We start from the raw sequence: 8,724 nt of genomic DNA, 5'->3' as shown, positions 1-8,724 counted from the left end.
TCTGGAAAGTCCAGGGCACGGCCAAGAAGGCTGAATGCTAGGGCCCTCCCTGGAGACGCCATCATTTCACCTCAAAGGGGGCCTGTCACTACACAGTCTGGACTCTGGCTGCAGAGAGCCAATCCAAGGAGCTTACAGCTCCCAGAGAATTCACTGGCTCACATGGGAACCAATGGGACCCATGCCTGGGGTGGGCAAAGAAAGCATCCGGCAGCCTTGTCCTAGGAGAGCAGGCCACGGTCAGGCAGGACGGCTATCAGCCTCAGCTTTGCCTGTACTTTCATGTTTCCAGTGTATCCACGACCCGCAAACTCAGTCCTTGAAGGACACAGCCTGGGAACCGTTACCACCAATAGCAAGAGGGGAGCTGGGCTTCTGGCCGACAGAAGACCCAGGCCTAGAAGGCAGGCACCTCAATTCAGCCGGGACACCCCTACATTCCCCAGACCATCTCAGACTGCTGACCAATTCCAGCCTCCAGCCCTCTGGAGCCTGCCTCTCTTGCCATCACGAGCTGGAGTCACCGGTGCTGGGCCTGGGCTGGTGTGGTCGGTCTCCCCTTGAGTGGGGCCCCAGCTCACCTGTGAAATGGAGAAAACTCACAGCGACCTCTGGGATGCCGCAGGGACTGCCTGGCTGTGACAGTCACGCCGCTATCGCTTTGCAGGGCAAGGCACAGCTAGTTAACACGCTGCTGAGTTTCAGTGGGAGCTCTGCCCTGACGGGTGGGCACCATCTCCCTCCTGTCACTGGGGATGACGCTTCCTAGCCTGTGTCCTCAAAGGGCTAATTTTGAGGGTCGGGGGATACCTTGGAAAGACTAAAATGGAGACCCAGTTCAAGGGGGCTCGAGGTTCTCACACGTGTGCACTGCCTCAGAAATGGAAACTACAGATTACATAGATTCACACCCGAGGGCCCCTCCTTGATCCTCTCCGCAAAGCCTCTTCAGCAAGAAAATGCAAACAGCCCAGCAGGTGTGGCTGAACACTGACCTGTGAGCCAGGAGGTCAGGGTTCAATTCCCGGACAGGGCATATAGGGTCTAGGCTTGATCCCCAGTGTGGGGCATGCATGAGGCAGTGATTCTCTCTCATCACTGATGTGTTTTTTTCTCACTCTCCCTCTCCCTTCCTCTCTGAAATCAATTTAAATAAATTTGTATATCTATATATATATATATAAGCCTAAGTAACCGTTATGACCAGTCAACCAAACGACTGGTCGCTGAGACCTGCACTGACTACCAGGGAGCAAACACTCAACGCAGGAACTGCCCCCTGGTGGTCAGTGCGCTCCCACAGTCAACTTCCTTCAGCTGGCCAACCTCCCAGGGTCCTCCCCCTGGCCGGCTGGCCCCTATGGCCCTGATAGGGACCGGGCTAGATGGCTCTGATCATTGGCCAGGCCTAGGAACTCCACCCATGCCCAAATTTGTGCACTGGGCCTCTATATTTATATAAATCATCTAAGAAGCAAGCCTTCAATTATGGCTTAGATTAGAAGGACCAGGAAAGGCAGAAGACAACCCTCAGGGAGGAAAAGTATTAGAACGCGCCAGAAAAGGGGTGATAAGCTCACCAGGAGGAAATGGCCCAGGTGTTGTGGTGAGCACGTGCCAGGAAATCTGGGGGTGCCCTGAGAAGTCACACGGGAGCTGGTAACTACAGGGCAGACCCCAGGGAGGGCCTGAACACAGGCGGAGGCGACAGATAATGAGCGGAGCCGTGTGCTCTCTGAAGCCCAATCTGCCCCAAGGCAGTACTGCCTGTGCCACTTGTCACTGTGCAGCCATCTGGGCACAGAGGGCACGCTGCACAGGGGAAGATGGGCTGTGAGGATGCTCTTCAATGTCACAGCGGGGCTTCCACAGGGAACACAGCCACACGAGCAGAAGTCTGTCTTCACCTTATTTTCATTCAATGTGTTGGGGTGGCATGGTTAATAAGACCATACAGGTTTCTAGTGCACTCTGTAACACATCATCTGCATGCCTCCTGCATCATGCACTCACCACCCAAAGTCAACTCTCTTCCTGCCCCATGGATGCCCTTTCACCCTCTGTCACCTGCCCACCCCTCTCCCTCCAGCCATCACCACATTGTTCTCTAGGGGTCCCTTTCTTCGTTGCTTTGAAGTAGCTCACGTGCTCATCAGCAGATGAGTGGATAAACAAGCTGTAGTACATTTACCAGGGGTGGGAACCCTTTCTCTGCCAAGGGCTATTTGGATTTTGATAACATCCTTCGCAAGCCATGCAAAATTATCAACTTAAAAACCAGCGTGCTATATTTGGCCAAACATTTAATTAACTCACCCCTAATGCCTTGGCAGGGCCAGATCAAATGATTTCATGGGCCTATGTAGCCCTTGGATTGGATGTTCCCCATCCTTGATTCACACAATGGAATATTACTGAGCCATAGAAAGCAAGGAAATCTTACTTCTTAGACAGCACAGATAGACCTGGAGGGCACTGTGCCAAGTGAAATAAGCCACTCAGAGAAAGACAGTTACCATGTGATCTCCCTTATGTAGAATCTAATGAACAAAACAGACCCACCGATTCAGAAAACAGACTATCGGTTTTTAAAAGCCCTTAGTCAGCAGTTATCAATAGCCTCAGTGTGTGATCACTGGCACTTCCTTTCATCCTGAGCTGACTTTCAGCATGAAAATGTTAGGATGAAAATGCTAGAGGCAGTAGCACAACACACAAAGAAAGCAGGAATCCCATATCAGCCCCCATTAGTAGAGAACCATGAGCTTTTCCAAGTGCTCTGTGCCTCAGTTTCCATCCCTGCAAAGTGGGGATAATGAGAGCCAACGATAAAGTTTCGTCTGTGGACTATTCTGCAGAGTGTTCTGTAGTGCTGGTTCTTGCCAAATATGACACGTTTCTCAAGACTGTAGATTCCAAAGGTAATGATTCTGGGCTAGCTTCCCGCTTCCCTGTGCCCATTCACTGACAAAACTAAGAGGAGTGACTTGCAGACTGCAACAGCTGGTTACCATGGACCAGGAGCAGGAGCCAGATGAACTGGGATCTTCCACAGCCTCCCACGGGCACGCTAGCGGGTCCCTCCGCTGGGAGCCTTGGTTTCCTCGTTAACAAAACAGGGGCATTAAGGTCCCTCGAGGCCTTGATATTTTCAGGGTGGCAAGGATCACTCTTCCCTAGGGTCACTCTGAGTCTTGGCTCCTGGAGGTGCCTGCAATGGCCCTCCCACCTGGACACATGCTCCTTGGAGGCCGATTCCAGGTCCAAGGAGAGCTTTCCTGGGGCTGGCACCTTGGCAGCCTAAGCCCAGTGACTTCAGGACGCTGACATCTGTTGGAGGTCAACCATGTCTCAGGCCCAGTCCCAGGCTCTGAGTATGTCTTCGTCCTTTACTCCTCTCCACAGATCTGTGAGGTGGGCATCAACGCAAGAGGGCCCTTTGGTCTTACTGGCCCCGGGCCCCATCACCCCACCCTCAGGTGGCCTGGCACATGCTGGCTTCGCTAGACTAGGCTGCTTCAGAGAGGGACAGCAAGGCGTTGATGGTATCAGGCCCTCGCTGGCTTAGGGCTCAAGGCTCCCAGGCTCACTTCCTGCACCACGGGGGGTAAGGTGGGGTGATGTGGGGGCGGTTACTGGGCCATGGAACTTGGCCTCCCCACAAGATGCCCAATAATTAGGTGTAACTGTGAGAGACAGGCAGACTGCAAGATGAGTCCAAGCCGGCGAGGCTCTCTGGAGAGCAGGAGAGTTCCGCGTGCTGAGTGTGTAACCCTCCCACAGCCTTCCCGGAGCTGGGCTGGGGTGAGCCGGCTGGGGGTGCCACCTCCACTTGACAGAGGAGGACACTGAGGTGCAGCAGGCCAGGCTGCCTTTGCTGGGTCAGGCTGGGAGGCCCGTCAGCGAGCCCTCTGTCCTGCTTGGCAGTGTGGCTCGCTCCCGTCAGACGCTCGGAGCGGGCCCTCTCAGACACCAGTGCTGCAGGCACAGCTGCTCGCTGCCGCTTCTCTCTTCGACCCCTCCCTGTGGCCTCGGTGGCATCACCGGGATTCTGCCACCTGCAAAGGCAGGGAGCCGTCCCCTTGGAAGCCCCCTCCCACTCCCCAGTCTCTGCCCAGCTTCTTTTTTCTTTTTTTCTTTTTTTTTTTAAATTAATCTTTATTGTTCATATTATTAAAAAGGTTCCTCATTTCTTCCCCCCTCCACCAGTTTCCCACCCCACCCCCCACCCCCTCCCCATCCTCCATTGTCCTCATCCATAGGTGCACAGTTTATGTTCAGTCTCTTCCTCCCTCCCTTTCCCAGATAGTAAATCCCTTTTCAGATAGTAAATCAGTTACTTAGCATTTTCTCATATCAATAATACCTCCACATGCCCAATGATACACTTCACACAAAAGACATTTCCAAATAGGTCAACCAGCCTCATCCAGGCCCCACCCAAGGCACAGATCAACACCCCAGCGCTATACTAACTCAATACATCCAGATCTAAGCCTTCATCGCTTGATTCAGCAGACCCTCAAGTCCCCACAAAAGTTTCCAGCCATGTCTGAGAGGCAGCCGTGGGGCAGGGGCAGGCGAGGAGCGAGCTGTTCCGGGTCTGGCTGCTCCGGGCCTGGCCTCTGTTGCTCTGGTTCGTTCCACAACCAGCTGCTCCGGGTCTGGTCACTGCCGCTCCCGACCTAGTTGCTCTGAACTTGGCTGCTGCTGCTCCGGGCCTGGCCGCACCCGACCCGGCTGCTCTGGGCCCGGCTGCTTCGGGCCCAGCCGCTCCGGCCTGGCCGCTCCCAGTCTGGCAGTTGCTGCTCCGGGCCTGGCCGCACCCGACCCGGCTGCTCCGGGCCTGGCCGCTCCCATCCTGGCAGGCACTGCTCCAGGCCTGGCCACTCCCAGCCTGGCAGCTGCTGCTCCAGGCCTGGCCGCACCCGACCTGGCTGCTCCCAGCCTGGCAATCGCTGCTTCAGGCCTGGCTGCACAAGCCCCGGCTGCTCCGGGCCTGGCCGCTCCCAGCCTGGCAGCCGCTGCTACGGGCCTGGCCGCTCCCAGCCTGGCAGCCGCTGCTTCAGGCCTGGCCGCACAAGACCCGGCTGCTCCGGGCCTGGCCGCTCCCAGCCTGGCAGCCGCTGCAATGGGCCTGGCCGCTCCCAGCCTGGCAGCTGCTACTCTGGACCTGGCCGCACCAGACCTGGCTGCTCCGGGCCTGGTCGCTCCCAGCCTGGCAGCCGCTGCTTCGGGCCTGGCCGCACAAGACCCGGCTGCTCCAGGCCTGGCCGCTCCCAGCCTGGCAGCCGCTGCTCCGGGCCTGGCCGCTCCCAGCCTGGCAGCCGCTGCTCCGGGCCTGGCCGCACCCGACCCGGCTGCTCCAGGCCTGGCCGCTCCCAGCCTGGCAGCCGCTGCTCCGGGCCTGGCCGCTCCCAGCCTGGCAGCCGCTGCAACGGGCCTGGCCGCTCCCAGCCTGGCAGCTGCTACTCCGGGCCTGGCCGCACAAGACCTGGCTGCTCCGGGCCTGGTCGCTCCCAGCCTGGCAACCGCTGCTTCGGGCCTGGCCACACCAGACCCAGCTGCTCCGAGCCTGGCCGTTCCCAGCCTGGCAGCTGCTGCTCCGGGTCTGGCCGCACCCAACCCAGCTGCTCTGGGCCCAGCTGCTCCGGGCCTGGCCGCTCCCGGCCTGGCCGCTCCCAGCCTGGCAGCTGCTGCTCTGGGCCTGGCCGCACCCGACCCAGCTGCCCCGGGCCCGGCTGCTCAGAGTCTGGCCGCTCCCGGCCTGGATGCTCCGGGCTTGGCTACTGCTGTTCTGGGCCTGGCTGCTCCCAACCCGGCTGCTCTGGGCCCGGCTTCTCCGGGCCCGGCCACTCCGGGTATGGGTGTTCCTGGGCTGGCCTCCCTGGGCTTGGCCGCCTCCGCCTCAGGCCTGGCTGCCACTGACCCAGGTCTGGCTGTTCCAGTGCTGGCTGTTGATGCTCTGGTTCTGGCTGCTGCTGCTCTGGGGCCTGGCCGTTGCTGCTCTGGGCCCAGCTGCCACTGCCTTGTGCCTGGCCACTCTAGGCCTGGCCACCGCTGTTCCAACATTCTGTCTTTTTTTTTTTTTTTTTTTAACGCATTTATGTTGCAATGTTGGCTGGTGAGTTGAGTTCTGACTTAGTCTTTGATTTTTCAAGATCTTCTTTGTATTCTTTCTTAAGTAATTTTACTATGTTTTGCTCACTTGATTTCTTCACATTGAGAACTTCTTTGGTTTCTTCCTCCTTGTCCTGGGAGCTCAGCAGGTTGCTCCTGTGGCACCCCTTTGTTCTCCACGGGCTCCTGCGCTGCTTCAGCCTGTTGCCAGGGTGGGCGCCGCCCAGGAAGCAGCCCCCGGCCTTGGCTCCGTTGCCCGCGCTCAGTGGTCGAAGGCTCAGGGGCACCCCCCCCCACCTGGGGGCCCCGTCGCCCGGCTCCTTGCTGGTGCCCGGCTGGCCGGTGTCCGGCAGGGACTCCTGCTCCTTGTCGCGTTCCTCCAGTCTGGAGCTTTTTTTTCTCCTTCCCGCTACAGGAGTCTAGGATCAGAGTCAACAGACTGTCCTCTGCGCGCAGTGTGCCCGACTCTGGGGGCTCCGCTTTTCTCCGCTCCCCTGGGATTCCACCTCACAGCCCCGTCTCCCCCTGCCTGAGCCTGGGTCCCCAGGGTCTGGCCTAGGACTGGGATTCAGAGCAGTCGAAACTGGGGCCCAACACGGCCGGGGCTCCTGTTTCCTTCCCTCCAGGGCAATCCCGCATCAGAGTCAACATTCCTTCCCTTGCAAGCAATGTGCGCGACTCCGGGGGCTCGGCCTTTTGCCGCTCTCCCAGGACTCCACTTCACAGCCCGGTCTCCCTCTGCTTGAGCTTGGCTCCCCAGGAATTGGCCTAGAACTGGGGTTCAGAGCAGTCCGGACTGAGGCTCAGCGCCGCCGAAGGCTTTGTTTCTTCCGGCTAGGGTAATCCAGCATCAGAGTCAACATTCAGTCCTCTGCGCGCAATGTGCGCGCGACTCCGGGGGCCCTGCTTTTCGCTGCAACCCTGGGATTCCGCCTCAGAGCCCCATCTCCCCCTGCCGCAGCCTGGGTCCCCAGGGTGTGGCCCATAACTGGGGCTCAGCGCTGCCGGTTCGGGGGTTCAGCCCAGGCTGGGGGTTTTATTTCCTTCCTGCTAGGGAATGCCGGGCAGCACCCAGCCCTCTCCTCCTCTCCAGCTGCGACCTCTCCGAGCGCGCGTGTGTGTGAGTGCGCAGCATGTCTCAGTACCTTAGGCTTTTTTTCAACTCCTCTGATTTTCCTTCTGGTTTGCTCTTTCCTTCTTGTTGTAGCATTTTCAGTCAGTCGACTACCTGTAGCTCTGGGCGATGTCCACTCTACATTTTAGTTGTATTCCATTGAAATTATTGTGTGCTGCTGTGGTTAGATGTCTACCCGAGCAGCCATCTTGGATCCTCCTCCTTTTTTCATTTTTTTAAATAGCATTTCATGGTGTAGAGACACAGCTTGCTTATCCACTCCTGTGCTGATGGGCCCTGGGGCTGCTTCCAGATCTCAGCTATTGAAAATTGTGCTGCTGTGCACACAGGGGCGCATGCGTTCTTTCTGGTTGCAGCTGTAGGGATTTTAGAATATATTCCCAGAAGTGGGATCGCTGGGTCAAACGGAAGTTCCATACTGTTTCCCACAGTGGCTGCACCAGTCTGCACCCCCAGCGGCAGGGAACTAGGGCTCCCTTCGCCCCACATCCTCAGCAGCACTTACTGTTTGTGCACAGCCCAGCTCCTCTGCCTGTCTCCTTTCTTACCCGCTTCCTTTAAATCTCAGAGGCGGGGGCCGTGAGCTTCCCTTCAATTCCACGCCCTGTCCATCTTAGGTGCCTGATGAGCTTTTCCCACTTTCCAGAGCGAGGCCCGTGGTCTCCCCTCTGCTCCTGGCCCCGACCTCCTACCCCACCAAGCCGGCCTTGGTCTCTGGAACGCTGAGGGTATTCATTAACTCTTCCGATAACCCTCCTCTCCCACCTCTTCCCCTCTCTTATCTGGGTTCACCGCCACCTTGATATCGGCTGGCCCCTCATGGATCCTAAAGGTTTTACTTTGCAAAACCCACGACAATCTGCCCCCACAGAGCTGATGGCCTTCTCTTCTGGCTGTGAGCTTTGATGACGAGGCTGATTTTGCTCCCTTCCCCCGGCGATCTCACGTGAAAGGGGAGCTCAGAGAGAGGAGCATGTGGGCCCACAGCTGGGGAAGGACGGGGCCATTCAGATCCAGGCCTGTCCGAGGCTAACAGAGACTCCCTCGCACCGCTTCCTGCACAGCCACCCTGTGTCACCGCAGAAGCAGCATCTGAGCCCTGTCACCTGGGTCCAGGGCTGGGCTGGGTCCTGCCCATGGGCAGGCAAGCCCACTGCAGACAATGTGGGGGTGAGACCGGGCACTGGCTGCGGGCCAGCTGGAAACAGCTTCGAGGGGCTGTAGCCATGTGACTGCGCTGAGGGAACAGCCCTAACACTCCGAGGCGGCTGCCATAGACTCGTAGAGGTGACTGCCATTAAGTTCCTGGTGAAGAAGGGTGCCCAAGCTCCCAGGGGCAGGAGAGGAGTTCACTGCATCTGTCCAAGGCCTCGACTCAACCTGCCACCTCGGCCCCTGGCACCCTAGACAAGGTCCCACCCAAAAACACACGCCCAACTCACAGGGCTACTGAGCACGGTGGCCCCAGG

General features: G+C 58.2%; 1 protein-coding gene across 2 annotated transcripts in view; it reads left to right on the top strand.

Moving 5' to 3' along the window:
• The first annotated feature begins 5,575 nt into the window (after positions 1 to 5,575).
• The window catches only part of LOC118712245 (alpha-1-antitrypsin), a 9,371-nt gene continuing 6,222 nt past the window's right edge, over positions 5,576 to 8,724 (top strand). The window contains exon 1 of one of the 2 annotated variants that reach the window (XM_045577200.1): positions 5,576 to 5,581. The gene's annotated coding sequence lies outside the window, so the exon portion shown is untranslated. Of the gene's footprint in view, positions 5,582 to 5,994; positions 6,000 to 8,724 lie in introns of those variants that run through there. The other variant, XM_045577201.1, reaches the window with a different exon arrangement.

The sequence above is a fragment of the Pipistrellus kuhlii genome, unplaced genomic scaffold (genome assembly GCF_014108245.1).
Source record: "Pipistrellus kuhlii isolate mPipKuh1 unplaced genomic scaffold, mPipKuh1.p scaffold_m20_p_85, whole genome shotgun sequence".
Lineage (NCBI taxonomy): Eukaryota > Metazoa > Chordata > Mammalia > Chiroptera > Vespertilionidae > Pipistrellus > Pipistrellus kuhlii.
This window is presented reverse-complemented; position numbering and strand designations above follow the sequence as displayed.